Raw genomic sequence first — 18,318 nt, 5'->3', positions numbered from 1 at the left:
AAAGAATCATATAAATAACCCTGTTTAAATGTTAAAACTTTCACACACACACAAAAAATATAATCTGTTACATGGGCGCGAACGTGAAAACCGTAGGTTACTATGCGGCCCCAATATCCACTGCTCCACGACGACATAATCGATTTAACTTTTTTTTCTAGCTCAACCAATTTTCAGAAAGAACGCTAGACGCGCATGAGTGGTTGCCGAAATCGGTTAAAAAGAGAATCATCTTTTGCGACCTTTGCGAGTATTTAGTTATTGTTTGGCGTCAATTATGTGGTTGGTTTCCTAATGTAGCGCTGCTTTACGATAATACTTCTTGTAGGTATACATTAACATTCCGATTACAAGAGAGGTACTATATGGAGCGGTAGAATGATCCAAGCATTTTTCCAACAACTATAGCAGAATATTTTATGCAAGTTTTCCATAAAGTTATATGTTACTTATATTTATGTCTGTTTCGTGTGACAGCACAGCGGGGGTTTTTTTTTTTAACTGTGAAAATGAATTTCAAAAACTACCTGGCAAATATACCAGGTGAACCAAGTGTAAGAGAAATTCAAACAATTGCACTTAAAAGGACGGCAAGAATCTTGAAAACAGGTCTCTCTGTTGAAATATCTGAGTTAGCGGGCGAATGTTTGGCATGCGGTAGGATGCCCCATCTCCAGCTTGAACAAACTGATATTTCTTTTTAAAGTAAAGATTACGTTTAAGGTATCACTAGAAATAAAGATTACATTCAAATAAAGACATGGTAGGGCTTTCCGCACATTAAGTGCCTGTTGATTGGTCAAAGAGAACTGTTTTCCCCAATCAAAATGGAGCTAAATTTTAAGACAAGATCCGTAATATTATACACAGGAGACAAGGGGAGGTAAACCGTTGGCTTCTTTTCTTTTAATAGAAGATAACACATAAACATTGTCAATTTTAGGAAAAGAAAATACTTTTATCATTTTCGAAATGTTCGTCTAGTTTCACGGTTAAAATTCCTCAGCCATTTTATTATTGGTTACAGATACATCCACGCAGGATTTATCTGTCGCTCAATCTGTCACGTTTCACGTGGAAATAGCCAATCACTAAAAATCCAAATTAAATGTACGCATTTAATTTTTATGCTCGATATCAGAAAATATGTATCTCGGTTTGTCTGTCACACTTAAATTTGAAATTGCATTTTCCCCGCTAGGAGCTCAAATTGAATAAACGCATTTTACTGTACATACGTCCAAGATTCCTGGTTAACCAAGTGCAGAAGAGATCCAGACAATTGCACTTAAGGGAACAGCGAGGATACTAAAAAGAGTTCTCGGTTGGTTTCAATAAAAAGCAGGGCAATGTTGGCAGCTGGTTTGGCTGCCGCATACCCAGCATTACAATCTTCAAAGGAAAAAACTTAAAAAAAAAAAGAAAGTAAAATCAGTTTGTTGGTTTGTCACGCCTTAGTTGTAAATAGAATTTTTGTTTAAACGCGGATGTTAAATGGACGCATCATACGTATATCCGTTCTTGTTTTCGTGTTATGTACTTGTGTAAGTTACCACGCATTCTAACGTGCCTCCCGAGAGGCGAATAATAAAGAAAGGAATAAAAAAAGAGAACCATAAAATAAAAAATCGTTTTCCAGACAAACGATACAAAGAAGCCTCTATTTGTAGCCAATCTCCCCTCTGGCGTACCCGCTATCTTAGAGGACGGCAGAGAATAATTCCTCAGGATATATCAGCTCAGGGTCGGGGAAGGGGAATCACTTTACGTTAAACTTACGTAGAATATGAACCCAATCGCCAAAAAGTTTTTAAAAAAGGGCTGTTTAAAACAGAAGCCAAAAGTTATAATCTCAAAATATGGCGTTTAATCCAGAATCTAGTTTATATGTACATATATGTCTGTGTATGTCTGTATGTGTGTGTGTGTGTGTGTGTGTGTGTGTGTGTGTGTGTGTGTGTGTGTGTGTGTGTGTGTGCGAGGGAGCGTGCGTGTGCGTGCGAATGTGTGTGCGTGGTGCGTGTGTGTGTGTGAGAGAGAAACAGAGAGCGAGCTAGAGAGAGAGAGAGAGAGAGAGAGAGAGAGAGAGAGAGAGAGAGAGAGAGAGAGAGAGAGAGAGAGAGTTCTCTATGGATTCCAAAACGGTTTGGCCAATTTTTTTAATGAAATTTCACACAAATATACTTTGTGTCTGGGAGTGTTCTTATATAGGTTTTGTATCGGAATGCCTCCGATAATTATCGAAAATCGATAATCGAAAAACTCCCATTGAAGAAAGAAACAATCCGAATTTTTAACCGAAATTAACAATTTTTAACAGTATGACATGGCAAGTGCATTTGAGAAGCATTATAACCGAGCAAGCAGAAGGGCCTGGCGTATAAAATCAACAGTAGATTCTTTGATATGACAAGGGCGCATTCGAAATTACTGTTTCTGTTTAGAACTTAATCGAACCATGGTATTTGACTTCTGCATTTTAAACTTTAATTCAGGCCATTATATATAATTTTATAAAATCAACAGTAGGTTCTCTACAGTGCAATGTAGATTACAATATACTATGGACTAAGTCACTGCAGGAAGGTATGTGAACTTCCCCCCGATTCACTGTAGTTGGTTCCCGAAGAGAGCAATCAATCAATCGACGATTGATGAAGGGGCGATTTCGCTGATTTCACTGATGATAAAAATATTGAAAGTGTAGAATATTGGTTGATCCTCATTCAATCCTTGGCAACGTCGGGTCTCCCTGCTAGTTATAAAATAAAATAGATAAATATCACATGTTTTATGAAGGGTCGTAGACGATTACCGTTCTTCTCGGCAACCGAATAATAAAGGATGTTATATTTTTGGAATCATGGCCTTTGTTCAATCTGGAGAAAGAATTGATATTTCCTATAAGGGAGGGGGGGGGGCTGCATGTGCAATTTTTAAAGCGAGGGTTGCGCATGGAAGACATACATTAAATCCGCTGCCAAGGCCGCTGGAAAATGGTGAGATCCTTCTATCAATCCTGTAGATATCTCACTGCTGATGCAATTCTCTATCTATATAAGAGCCAGGTACATCCAAGGATGGAGTACTGTTGCCACATCTGGGCAGGAGCTGCTAGAAAGGACTTATCTTGCCTTGATAGAATTCAAAATAGACTTCGTAGCCTCGTAGAGGATGTTCTTTTCTCTTCCCTGAAACCTATGTCTCACAGAAGAGATGTTACCAGTTTGTCTCTGCTTTATCGTTATTTTCATGGAAGGTGCTTGACTGAGCTTCAATCTATGGTCCCTCCTCGCCAAACTTTCACAAGAAACACCCGTCTAGCAGAAAACACTATCAATAACCCCCACCTCGCTCTTTATCTGTGCCTAAACCTAAACGTAGATTCCATGAACAAAACTTCTTTCACAGAACTGCACGCCTATGGAATTGTCTTCCGTTTTCCTGATTTCCAGCTGACTACAATATCTTGTCTTCAAGTCTAAGGTAAATAAGTTCTTGATGAGCCGTTCCATATAAGTTTACAAATTTACCGAATTTCCATTACTAACAATTACTATATTGTCCAATTTCTACTGTACACTCTCTCAGCCTTATCCTCGAGTGGTCTCTTTGCCTTGATAAGTGGTGATGCCTATGTAAAAAAAAAAGTCTCCAACCTCACTTCTCCTGAGTTGGCACTCCTGTATCAAGGAGACATCTAGAACGACAAGAATCAATGCCGAGATAAATAGAGAGAGCATACAGCATTTTGTATACCCAAATCATCACCCGTTTTAGTACTGACCAGGTTCAACGTTGCTTAACTTCAGTAATGTAATGAGAAGCAGTGTCGACATGATTATGCTGCATATTTTTAGGATACACACATGAAATTTGCGCATTTAACAATGTAACTAAAGCGTGATAGGCTAACGAAAATGCGATTTCAAAATTAAGCCTGGCAGGCTTACCAAAGTCCTGTTTCAAAATTAAGCGCGTTGTTAGACCAATTGAAATGCTATTTGAAACTTAAGTGTGATAGACAGCCAGACCAAACTTAAGTATGAAAATCCCATGAAAATAAATTTTAAAACTTAATTTGGAAGGCCTACAAAAATTTTATTTCAAACTTAAGCGTGTTAGACGAAATTTAAGCGTGATAGATTGAAGAAAATGGTATTTTATAGAAAAGCATGACAGAGAGACAGATAAAAAGAAAATACTATTTCAAACTTCAGTGCGTAAGACTAACGAAAATGCCATTTTTTAAACTTCAAACGTGAAAGATCGACGATTTCTTCTTTTTTTTTTTTATACTAGCATTTCAACCCAGCTTCGATCGGGCTCTATGTACTGTTCATAACTTTATGTACATATGTATATATATATATTAAAACGTTTGAATCATGTCCAGGTAATCTACATCTAAGATTTCAAGTGTTTTGACCCAAAATTGGCGGAGGAGTTTGGTAGAGTCTGCAAAGGTCAACTTTCAACTTTGACCTCTTGGCAGCCAAATTTTCGCCCCAAAACTGATTTAAAAGCTTGCTGCATGTCTGAATACCCTTTATGTAAAATTTCAAACGCTTAAACCAAAAATTGGCTGAATAGTTTGTTAGAGACCGCAGAGATAAAATATTTTGAACTTTGACCCCGTGGCAACCAAATTTTCAGCCAAAAAACGATTAAAAAGCTTGTCCTATGTCTGAATACACTTTATCTAAAATTTCACATGTTTATACCAGAAATTGGCTGAGTAATTTGGTAGAGATCGCAGAGGTCAATTTTTTTTAAAACTTTGAACTCAATTTTGACCCCTCAACATTTATTGCTTTGGGCTCAAATCAAATTAAAAAGCTTGATCCATATCCAAGTAACCTACATCTAAAATTTCAAGTGTTTAGACCAAAAATTGGCAGAGGATTTTGGTAGAGTTTTCAAAGGTCAAATCTTTGACCCCTTGACAGCCGATTTTCTGGCCGAAAACCGATAACAAAGATTTTCCCATATCTCACTACCCTTATGTCAAATCTCGAGCCTGTAGACTGAAAATTGATAGAGTAGTTTGGTAGGGGAATGCACACATACACACACACACACACACACACAATTTCATTTTTATAGATATGCTAGTAGTTCAGCCCGGCTTTGCTCGGGCCCTATATACTTTTCATAACTATTATATACTGTGAATACACTTTATGTAAGATTTCAAATGTTTACACCAAAATTTGTCTGAGTAATTTGGTAGAGACCGCAACTTTGACCCCTTGACATTTATTATTTTAGTCTCAAATCAAAATACAAAGTTTTACCCATGTCCAAGTTACCTATATCTAAAATTTCAAGTCTTTAGACGCAAAATTGGCGGAGGAATTTGGTAGAGTCTGCAAAGGTCAACTCTTTCAACTTTGACCTTTTGGCAGCCAAATTTTCGCCCCGAAACTGATTAAAATGCTTGCCGCATGTCTGAATACCCGTTATGTATAAATTTGAAATGTTTAGACCTAAAATTGGCTGAGTTGCTTGCTAGAGACTGCAAAGGTCAAGTCTTTTGAATTTTGACCCCTTGGTAGCTCAAATTTTCGACCCAAACATATTAAAACGCTTGCCCTATCTCTGAATACCCTTTATGCAAAATTTCAAATGTTTAGACCAGAAATTGCCTAGAGACAGCAGAGGTAAAAAAATTTTCTAACTTTTAACCCAATTTTGACCCTTTAACATTTATTTTTTGTGGCTCAAATCATATTAAAATGTTTGATCCATGTCCAAGTAACCTACATTTAAAAATTCAAGTGTTTAGACCCAAAATTGACAGAGGACTTTATAGTTTTCAAAGATCAAATTGTTGAACTTTGACCCCTTAACAGCCAAATTTTTAGCCGAAAACCGACTAAAAAGATTTTCCCATATCTCAATACCCCTATGTCAAATCTTGCGTCTGTAGACTGAAAATAGAGAGAGTAGTTTGGTAGGGAAATGTACACACACACACACACACACACACACACACACACACACACACACACACACACACACACACACACACAATTTCACTTTTGTAAATATATGGATAGATTTAAGCGTGACAAACCAACGAAAATATTATTTCAAACTTCACTGCATTAGATCAAGAAAAAATGCTATTTATTGTTAAGTGTGACAAACAGATAGTCAGACAAAAATGCTATTCTAATCTTAAACGTGACAGACGGACCGACGGACAGAGCAGCTCATAGAAATCAGTGGACATCATCTAAAACATAACCATGAAAGAAAGGATACCGGCCATACTATGTTAACCGTTTTCCAGGCAGACGATATAAATAACTGTGTAGCCCCCCCCCTGTCTCCCTACCCCCCCCTCTCTCTCTCTCTCTCTCTCACACACACACACACACACACACACACACACACACACACACACACACACACACACACTCTGTTACTTTCAGACTTATTCTTTATGTTTTTACCCTGTTTCTCACTCTAACATTTTCTCTCATTCTCTCTCGTGCTCTCTCTCTCTCTCTCTCATCTTCCCACGCTCGTTCTCTCTTTCTCTCCCTTTTTCTCTCTCCCAACCTATCCTACTTTCTCTCACTCTCTACACACATTCTCTATTCTCTCTCTCTCTCTCTCTCTCTCTCTCTCTCTCTCTCTCTCTCTCTATCTATCTATCTATCTATCTACAGGGTGGAACGATAAAATTGTCGCCCTAGAAAAGACGACATTATTCCATTTCCTTTTATTATCGGAATCATTTGATGAGTAATTTGTATATTTTATTTATTTATTTTCGGACGGAAATTCTCAGGATAACAGTCTGCAAATAAATAAATAAATAAATAAACGATTCCATTTCCGTTTGATGGAAACCGGTTTTCTTTTTTTGTTGCTGATCAGCTATTAGTTGGCCAGTTGTGTACAAATCCTAAGAGCGAAAGGAGCTTTCTATCATGTCTGAAAGTGACACGATGTTCAACAAGCGAGATCGGAGATGCGCCGCTATACAACTCATGCTCTCTACCGATAAAAGTAATGGCAACAGGACCGTTGCCTGCACCCTCCAAATGCATTGCATCGCTTGCTTGATTGCCACGAATAACAGGGACGTGCCGAGGGTGATGAAAACAAAGTTTCCGGCCACGGTTATGGTCTTTGGTGTGGTTTCTGGTGAGGGAGGGCCACATCATGCCACCTCACATCTTCCAAGTCAACGCCAAAGTGAAGCAGAACTCGCCACCGGCCTGGCCTACAAGTCCAAAGAGACTTCAGAAGAAGTGCTACGATTTTGTACCCTTCTCTCATTGGACGCCCTCTCCCCACGACCTGAACCCACTGGACTACTTTGTTGATCATACATCGAGAATATCACCAACATAACCTCTCACAACACCAAAGCCAGCCTGATCGCCGCTATCCGCCGAGTATTCGCCGAGCTCCCACCGGCGCTTGCGGAAAAGGCATGTTCCCAATTCCAGACCCATATTGAGGCGGTGATTGAGGCTGAATGCGGCTACATTGAATAGATGTCAGCTCTACTACAAAATAAAGTTACCTGAATTGATTGTTTTTTTCAATAAAAATTTAAAAATAAAGCTGTAGTGTTGTTGTCTTTAGGGCGACAATTTTATCGTTCCACCACAAATCTATCTATCTATCTATCTATCTATCTATCTATCTATCTGCCTTCTTGCGTTTCTCTCTTTTTTTTTTTGATCTTGTATTTTTCTACCCTTTCCTTCTCTCTCTTTACTTTCATCGTTTACGTATTTTCTTTTTCTTTCTTTTTACTACTCTTATGCGGAAGAAGATGAGCTCCTTAGAATGTTTCTAGAATGAATCTATCCGACCAAAGTCAAGAATAATAATTAAAATAAATAAATAAATAAATAAAAACGTCAACCAAACTATTTCTTTCGTATACAACTAATGCCCAAACAATGGGGTTCGAAACCCTCCTGGTAATATTGGCAACTGTACAAATTCTTAATTCCTTCCGTTTCTAATAAAGTTTGGTAAAATCGCTTTCTTTCTTTCTTCGTCGCAGTCAGTACGTATGCGTGACTCACACTGGTACCGCGTGTCGAAGTTGCGTAGCGTTGTTTTGATTGTTAGGAATTACAACTTACCAATCGACAGAAAAAGGAAGTTTTTTTGTTTTGTTTGTTTTTTATATTTAAAAGAAAAGAAATTTGGACATGTTTTTATTTCAACAAAAGTAACAATCTAAAAAAAAAAAACAAAAAACAAAAAACAAAAAACAACAACAAAAAAAAAAACAGAAAAAACTGACGCTCTTCCAAATAAAAGGTAAGCTAATTTATTTAATTTAGTTTTTTACATAGACCATTACCATTAGTTTAACTAAAATAAAAAAGTAAAAAAAAGAAAGAAAGAAAAGAAAACAGTTTTTTTTGGTCGATTTCTTTTGTTTACTTGGGTTTTATGATACATCAGGGAGGGGCGGGGCGCGTAAGAAACTTGTTTACTTGTGATTTGGTGGCAGAAATTAACCAGAATACTTGACTTTAATTTATCAACTTTAATTCAACTAGCAATAATGCTATTCGTCAGTTTAAGGACTTCAAAATAATCTTCGAATTTCATTAAAAGTAATTATTGAGAACATTAATTGGTTCTCCTTGACCTGTTGTCTTCCAAATTTTGGCCTGCAAAATTTGATTACCGTGTAGTGAGAATAAAATAAACCATTCATTCAAATGCCGCTTGTTATAGATTTAGTTGAAAAATAAACCAGTTATTTTTGGGAGAGGGGTGAGGAGACGATATTAAAAATCACTTTATTGGTACTTATGCAGTCTGCACTTATGTTAGCGGGCTGGCGAATGTTTTGTAACTATTCTGTACTTTCACCTAACAATTTAATAATCAAAAGAGATATCGGTGGACCTGTACAATACGGACCCCACTTTTCTTTTTTTTTCTTTTCGATTCTTTTTTTTTAATCTTTTTTTTTTTTTGGAGAGGTGGGGGGCTCCTTGGAATACGTTGTAAAGAAGCCAACAAACGAAACAAGTGTAAAATTATAATAAAATAAATATTAGTATTACTAATAAGAGTTACTTTTCTACCTACATGGCTCATTATTTTTTAGTACTTCTAAGTAGTTTTAAATGCCCCTCATTACATTTAGCGCAACTGTCGAAATAGTACTTTTTAAGTACACGCGAATTCATTCAAAATTGTGAAATTATTCAATATTGAAGAAATAAAGCACAAACGCAACCTAAAAAAATAATTACACAACACTTTAAATTTAAATCATTGTGAATCTATTCAAACGGTCCTTTAACTCGCTAAGTCACCCCTCAATATATATATATATATATATATATATATATATATATATATATATATATATATTAAAATGATTTTTCATATCGCAAACTGCTTCAGCAATTTCCGGGACTGACTTCATAACAAGTGGTACCAACCCTCCCCTAAAAAAAGAAATATATATATATATATATATATATATATATATATATATATATATATATATATATATATATATATATATATATATATATATATAATAAAGTTGTGCTTGTGCACTTATGTTACTGTGCTAGTTTTTAAATAGTATTTTTGGCACTTTTGCATTATGCGGGTGAGCGCCATTGTTAGGGGGCGATAACTCCAATTTCTTCTTGGTCAAATAAATAACAAACAAAAATATTTTTCCGAACATAAAAATATTCGATAACCAAAACATTCATTGTATAAAAATTTATCAAAATATAATTGTAAAGACATTTATTGAAAAGTTTGCGTAAGAAAATATAATTTTGATAAAGAATTTTGTAATAAAAGCAACATTGGAGTTTTATAAAATAAATAGTTTTCTTTTAAATTTTTATTTCCGAACTTTAATGAAACATTTTTTTAAAATTAAAGCAATATTAGAGTTATCGTCCCCTGTTCTTTGACCAAAAAGCGTCACCTTGCGACAGTTTAGTTAAACACTAAAAAACATGGCGCTTGCCTGCATAATGCAAAAGTGCATTATTTTCACGTTCAATTCAAGTTTTACGATATCTTTTTTGTTTATTTAATTGTAAAATGAAAGCACATAATTATTACAAAAATAACTGGTTTATTTTTCAACAAAATCTATAACAAGCGGCACTTGAATGAATAGTTTATTTCATTCTCTCTACAACGTAATCACGTGATTAAAATTTTGCAGACGAAAATTTGGGAAGTCAACAGGTCAAGGAGAACCCATTAATTTTTGAACAGAAATACAGTTGGGAAATTAACACAAAACAAATTAGTTTTGTTTACCTTCAAATTTGTGACATATTTGCGTTAAAAATGTACATGATTGTACAGAATTTTAACCAAACCATAATGTCTTTCACCGAAATAAGTCTAAAACTTAGGTTATGATTAAGTTAGAGGTAGTTTAGGTTAAGGTTAGGGTTTAAAAAACATTCGGTCCAAATTCTATCTATTTATATATGTGTGTGTTTTTATATATATATATATATATATATATGTGTGTGTGTGTGTGTGTTTATATATATATGTGTGTATATATATATGTGTGTGTGTTTGTATATATATATGTGTGTGTTTATATATACATGTGCGTGTATATATATATGTGTTTGTATATATATATGTGTGTGTGCTTGTATATATATATGTGTTTGTGTTTGTATGTATGTGTGTGTTTGTATATGTGTGTGTGTTTGTATGTGTGTGTGTGTTTGCATATGTGTGTGTGTGTTTGTATATGTGTATGTATTTGTATGTGTGTGTGTGTGTGTGTTTGTGTGTGTGAGGTCCGCCACAACGACTAATTAGTTCGGAAATCAGAGATGATTTTTTTATAGCGGGGAAGACTTTGTGTAGAACCGCACAGGCTTTTTGGTAAAACTGCTAATCTCAGTCGGTGCAATGGTCGCCTAACGACAGAGCAGACTCAGGTTTTACATCTTCACGAAAACTGAGTGTATATCTCTCTCAGTGATTTTTAAACACACTCCCCCAGATACCAACCTGTAAATTTCTATGTCCTAGCGCGGTACATAGAGCACAGAGTATTCCCAAATGGTAACCCCACCTATCTGCTACTGACCAGGTTCATCATTTTTTACCTTCGGTAATTTGGTGAGAACCTATATATATATATATATATATATATATATATATATATATATATATATATATATATATATATATATATATTACATTTCTCATAGTCTCCTGTTTGTTCGTTTTACATTTTCTCGGAAACTACTGTTCCGATTTGGTTAAAATTGTGTATGGACCTTTCTTAGGAAAAGGTGCAGCGAAATAATCGTATCGTTTACTTTTTTTAAAAAATTTATTTTCGTAAATTAGTATCAAAATCGATTTCTCGTCAGATAATGAAAAATAGAAAACCAGAAAGATGCATGTATATTCGACAGTCTTGATTAAACAAACAACATATCTACCAGGCCCCAAAACAATTTCGCAAATAAACACATACGCTTATTTGCAGAAATTGCCTGGGGGCCTGATAGACATGTTGTTTGTTTAACTAATATATTTGTTATATATATATATATATATATATATATATATATATATATATATATATATATATATATATGGCTATACCCACGGACACTAGTATTTCATACTTTTGCAATTATCAGTGTAGAAAATGATAAATACCACTGATTCAGGGTTTCGAACCTAATTACAAAATCAGATGTGACTCCATTTGATGGGACGTTACTCCTGAGACAGCAACAATAAACACCAGAGTTCAGGACGATTAAATACTACACATAAACACTATATTATATTAGTATGTCTCTCCACGAGTCCTTTCAACTTTTTCTTGGAAATTACTGGGTCGATCTGGTTGAAATTTCGTACGGACTTTTATTATAATAAATTGCAGCAAACTAAGTATTATGGCATCCGTTCGATGGGATAAATAATAAATATTAAGGATTAATAGAGATTAGTCACTACAATACCACATTTACTCAAGAAATTTTCTCGGAAATTACTGAACCGTTCTGGCTGAAACTTTCTATGGACCTTTGTCATAATGAAGTACAGCGAAATAAGCATTATGGTATCTGTTCGATGAATAGTAAGGAATTAATAAGCGTTTATATGTATTAGTATTTAATGCAAATATGAGAACAAATATACCAACCAAATACAAATACCAATACATCATATATATATATATATATATATATATATATATATATATATATATATATATATATATACTTATTTACATTTTGAATTCCGCTTTCGTAAATAAGCGTTTGTTGCCTGAAGAGATGTCTAGTTACTAAACACTGGAAGACCGAAACATGCTCATGACTGTGTAGGAACAAATTACTGCTTATATAAAGACAAACTGAAATATATATATGATAGACTCTCCCGTCGATTTCGATGTATGAGCTTTCGCCACAACAACTAAGTTGCTCGGAATTCCACACAGATGGTCTGTTTTATAGTGGCGAAGGCTTTGTGTAGGACCAACCACACTTTTTGGTTTACTGCTAACCTTTATCGATGCAAATGACTACCACAGGACAGAGTATACAGTAGATCGCAGGTTTTAACATCAGAGTTTCCTTCTCCTAGATGCCTGTCTTAACGAAAACTGGGGGTGCATCTCTCCCAGTAAATTAACGCGCCCCCAGATTCTAACCTGGAAGTTTGTACGACTCGGTGTACCTATATATCGATATATATATAAATTCGTATTCCTGTCTGTTTGTTTGTTACAATTTGATTAATATATACAAAAGTTTAATTAATTTACTCTTTCATTTATTTCTATATATATTATGATTCTTGCAAAATATACAATTAAGAGATCATATCATTTGCATATTACATTAAGAAAAATCGATTTTATTAAATAGTGATATCTTAATTAATGTTTCTAGCGAGAGAATTGTTTTAAGTGTTCTATTTAAAATGGCTATTTAATAAATATTAAACAATAATTATATTGATAACATATTTAATTTGATTTATTTGGAATTATTATTCCAACATCGATTTTTTAAAAAAACATTTTTAGAATTATTTGCCCCTAGAAACTTCCGAGTGTTTAATTTGTTTGTTCTAATTATTCTTTAAACGACTAATACAGAAATCGGTAAATTTTTACGATGTGACTCAGCGTCGTTCAACACCTAAAAAAATATAAAGATCTACTGCACCCTCTAAATTTCACAATTTTCTTTCTTTTTTTCACGTTAATCTCATCGATTACAAACTTAACTTTATAATTTAAAAAATAGGTAAATTTTTACGACGTGACCCTACTTCTTTTCTTTTTTTTTAGCCTAATACGTTTTAAACACCATTTATAAATAATATAAAAGAAGAAATTTTGAAAAAAAAAAAAAAAAAAGAAAGGAAAATTTACATTTTAGAGTGAAGGATCACTTTTCTATATAAATTTAAGTTGATTTTTCAAGTCTGGCGATCGAGTGGCGGGGTAAAACATGAAAAGTACAATTTGTTTTTTTGGGAGGATTACATTTGAAATATAAAATAACGATAAATTTAATTAATTTTATAAGACCATTATGTACTTTCACCTAACAATTTTATAAACAAAACGAACCTCAAAATCTGACAATTTACTTTTTTGGAGGGGAGTAAAACTAGTCGTATAATGGTTATGCTAAACATTTCAGCACATTATACGACTGGTTTTACTAACATTGCCTTTTATCATCCTAATTTTTAATCGAGTTGTTTATCACTCGTAAATGTATATTTTAATCGACTTTTCATTGACTCTTTTTATCATTCGTAACTATATATTTCACTTCTATTTTAATATTTTATCTCCACCTGATGATGATTCAAGAAAGAATCGAAAGCGCTCGTGTAAACCATGGAACATTTGTAAGTACCTTCTCCCTTGAAGGTAAAAAAATCTTACGAAAGATCGAAAAAGATGAAAACAAGAATCGTTAAGCAAGGTATCTCTGTTGTTTTTAATAATGTTTGCCTGAATGAAGGAATACTGCCTAAATACACTAATATATATATATATATATATATATATATATATATATATATATATATATATATATATATATATATATATATATATATACCAGCAGTTCAGCCCGGCTTTGCTCGAGCCTTATGTATTGTTCATAATTTTATGTGCTGAAGTATATATATATATATATATATATATATATATATATATATATATATATATATATATATATATATATATATAGTTTGACTCATGTCCAGGTGACCTACATCTAAAATTTCAAGTGTTTAGACCCAAAATTGGCGGAGGAGTTTGGTAGAGTCTGCAAAGAGCAACTCTTTCAACTTTGACATCTTGGCAGCCAAAAAATTTCGCCCCAAAACTGATTAAAAAGCTGCGGTATGTCTAAATACACTTTATGTAAAATTTAAAATGTTTAGACCCCAAATTGGCTGAATAGTTTGCTAGAGACCGCAAAAGTCTAATCTTTTGAACTTCGACCTCTTAGCAGCCAGAATTTACGCCAAAAACTGATTGTAAAGCTTGCCCTATGTTTGAATATCCTTTAATGTAAAAATTCAAATGTTTAGACCAGAAATTGGCTGAGTAATTTAGTAGAGACCGCAGAGGTCAAATTTTGTTAAACTTTGACCACTTAATATTTATTGTTTTGGGATCAATCAAATTGTAGAGTTTGATCCATGTCCAAGGAACCTACATCTAAAATTTCAAGTGTTTAGACCCAAAATTGGCGGAGAAATTTGGTAGAATTTGCAAAGGTTAAATCTGATTAAAATACTTGCCGCATGTTTGAATACCTGTTCTGTATAAACTTTACATTTTTAGATCAAAAATTGGCTGAGTAGTTTGCTAGACACAGCAAAAGTAAAATATTTTGAACTTTTACCCTTTGACGGCTCACATATTAGACCAGAAATTGGCTGAGTAATTTGGTAGAGACCACAGAGGTCAATTTTTTTTTAACTTTGACTCCAATTTTGACCCCCTTAACATTTATTGTTTTGGGCTCAAATCAAATTAAAATGTTTGATCCATGTCCAAATAACCTACATTTAAAATTTCAAGTGTTAAAACCCAAAATTGGCGGAGGAGTTTCGTAAAGTTTTCAAAGGCCAAATCGTTGAACTTTGACTCGTTGACAATCAAATTTCCAGCCGAAGATTTTCCCAAATTTCAATACCCCTTATGACAAATCTCGACTCTCTAGACTGAAAACTGAAGAGTTATTTGGTAGGGAAACGCACACACACACACACACACACACACACACACACACACACACACACACACACATTTTTACTTTCATAGATATATAGATTTTGACGAAGTGATGCTTGATATTTAAGATAAAACATCAATATAATGTAAAATGAATTAAATAAATAGAAAACAAAATGACTGAATGTTTACATAGGTAATGGGGCGTAATATAGCACGCTCTCCGGATTATGTAACACCGTTTACTTCCGACAAATTTCAAAACCGGATGTCGCTTAAGATCGGAGAATACGTAGCGTTGCCGTACAGACTGAAACTCAGGGACTTCTTGTTGCACAGGATATTAGCTAACGAGAAATCATCAGGTCAAAAACCATTACGTTAAGGATGGCAAGTTAAACCTAATCCTGGCCAATTCCTTACCTGTACCGAACAAGCTGACGTAAACAAACATGTTGATCATTAGCGGTTGAATCGTGCAGAATCAAAGACTGTAATATAGGGTTTTATATTTGTTGCACGACAGGGACGATGCAGATAAAAGGGTGCTAGGAGTGCCCAAGCCCCTGCCCCTTTTACTCCTGTTTTAAAAGTGCCCTTTTCAGAGGAATGTATTATAGGTCAGCGCCCCACTATTACGATAATTTTGCCGTTTTATCACTTAAGCACCTGCCCTGAAAAAGTTATCTGCACGTCACTGCTGGGCGGGGTCCTGGATATAACCATAAACTATATCCGATGGTAAGTGTGGAGCCACCCTTTAATTGCCATTGCTCCCAGGTCCACTCTGACCCGGAGTGGTAGTACCTGTTAGGGTCTCAACTATGGGTTAAATAGAATACGACTTAAAAAACAAATGCTACTATATTAAAAAATCGTTCTTCAAAATCACCAGATTCAGCATTAAATAACCTGAAAATGGTTGATATGCAGTAAAACAAAACAAACAACCAACCAACCAACTGCTGGGCGGGCCAATGCTTTTTGACTTTAAAATTTCAAGAAAACATACACAAAATGGCGTTAACTCCAAATTAAATCTGTAATGAACAATGAAGAACAAGTGGCGATTTCGTATTATATATAATTTTGTATCTGTCGGATATAAAAGCCGTCACGAAATAAGTATATTATCGTGCAAGATTAAAGGTTGTAACAGAGGTTTATTTTTGTTGCACGAGACCAATGCTTTCTTACTTCAAATTATCAAGCAAACATACTCAAAATGGCGTTAACTCCAAATCCAGCCTGTGATGGAAAATGAGGAACGCATGGCCATCTTGTATTATGTATTGCACTATTCAGCGATAAATTTCTTGTCTGCGTTTATTTTTCAGCTGATTTAGAACGAATCTGATACGCTGAATCAAAAAATCATACTGATTTTGCTCAATCAGGTCAAGTTTTTGAGCCATGTCCACACGTTGCTTTTTACGTTTTTTGTTCATATATTCACATACGCGAATATGTGGAGCATTCTTGTAAAATGTGGTGAAGGTAAAATGCCATGTCGAATAATTTTGATTAGAAATAATTATGTTAATGACAAGAAGAATAAACGCCATCCTGACTCGGTTACAAACATTGAACTCGTAACCATTGGACTTTACTGAAAATACAGATAAAATAGAAAGTGTCCATTTTATAATGGCTGCCGTGTATGATATCGGAAATTGCATAATAAAGTAAATAAATCCCAATAAATCCACAATTATATTTTTGACCAAATATTTTTTTGCAAATCATAATTTATTTTAAACAATTTTCTTACAAACAAATTATAATAATAAAACTGTTTTTGTAAAAGGATTCTGTTTGCGTTTAATTTTGAAAATATTTTTCGAACAAGTCATCAAATAAAACTTTTTGCATGATTGGAATTATTTTCTTATTTTGAAAATATTAAAAAAACATATTTTAAAAATATTTACATTATTAATTATAACTACTAATAAATGATTATTAATAAAATATGAATTAAAACTGTTATAAAAGAAACTTTGATAAGAATAAAAATTTGGGCAGAAGCTATGCGGCCTAAAGTCATTTGGAATTTAGGGGTGGATTAATACCGGTTTTCAATTTCAGATTCCAGATATAGCGGCCATGATCAAGTGGATATTTTCTATTTCACCAAATCACCGATAAAGAAGTAAAGGCGTCGACTGAATCAACTGGTCGAATATATGTAGTGACAGCAGTGATGTGGAAACCGAAGTTTCGATGTTCTCCTCGTTATTGCAGAAATCTTTTTTTTTTTTTATCAACAACAACTTTCGGAAACGTTATTAATGAAGAAATAAAGCAAACGCATTTCGGCTCTAAAAGATCTCTTTGGGATTTCATTATTACTTCAGAGCTCACACGAACACGTATAAAACTATCCCCACCGTCTTACATCATGGAGGAGAAAGAAGCAGCTACCCCAAAACGCCACTTCTCTCTCATGTGACTAGAAAAAAAAAAAAAAAGAGAATACCCTTCGCCACGGTAGAGCAGAGGCTTCCTTTCTCTTTATCTGTTACGTTGTGGGGTGGCGTTCATACATACGTCGTACTATTGTGGGGTTCTTCACTATCTGAACCCTAAGTTATCGTGTTGCAGTCTATTTATGTTTCGTGATCGTCTAAATGTGTTGCGTGTGTGTGTGTCAAACATAACATAAACACATACATGTATTTCGACATACCTTTTCAACTTTAAACCTGTTGCCAAGGCCGCTGGAAAATAGTGGGATCTTTTTATCGATCCGGTAGATATCTCACTGCTGATGCTATTCTCTATCTATATAAGAGCCAGGTACGTCCAAGGATGGAATACTGTTGCCACATCTGGGCAGGAGCTGCTAGAAAGGACTTGGCCTGCCTTGATAGAGTTCAAAATAGACTTCGTAGCCTCGTAGGGGATGTCCTTTTCTCTTCCTTGCAACCTCTATCTCACAGAAGAGATGTTGCGAGTTTGTCTCTGATGTATCGTTATTTTCATGGAACGTGTTCGACTGAGCTTCAATCTATGGTCCCCCCTCGCCAAACTTTCACAAGAAACACTCGTCTAGCTGTAAACACTAT

General features: G+C 34.5%; 2 protein-coding genes across 7 annotated transcripts in view; one reads left to right on the top strand and one right to left on the bottom strand.

The window, feature by feature from the left end:
- The window catches only part of LOC145254801 (uncharacterized), a 456,223-nt gene that overhangs the window by 90,259 nt on the left and 347,646 nt on the right, over nucleotides 1-18,318 (top strand). Inside the window, exon 1 of one of the 6 annotated variants that reach the window (XM_080113590.1) lies at nucleotides 8,054-8,301. The exons of 4 other annotated variants lie outside the window; for them this stretch is intronic. The gene's annotated coding sequence lies outside the window, so the exon portion shown is untranslated. Of the gene's footprint in view, nucleotides 1-8,053; nucleotides 8,302-18,318 lie in introns of those variants that run through there. One more of the 6 variants, XM_080113595.1, reaches the window with a different exon arrangement.
- Nucleotides 1-18,318, bottom strand: part of LOC145254511 (uncharacterized) — an 82,384-nt gene that overhangs the window by 52,083 nt on the left and 11,983 nt on the right. The gene's annotated exons all lie outside the window — the stretch shown is intronic.

Source organism: Euprymna scolopes, chromosome 30 (assembly GCF_053919585.1).
Source record: "Euprymna scolopes isolate OS-2025 chromosome 30, ASM5391958v1, whole genome shotgun sequence".
NCBI classification, from domain to species: domain Eukaryota; kingdom Metazoa; phylum Mollusca; class Cephalopoda; order Sepiida; family Sepiolidae; genus Euprymna; species Euprymna scolopes.
Note: the sequence above shows the minus strand (reverse complement) of the source record. Positions and strands in the feature narration are given on the sequence as shown.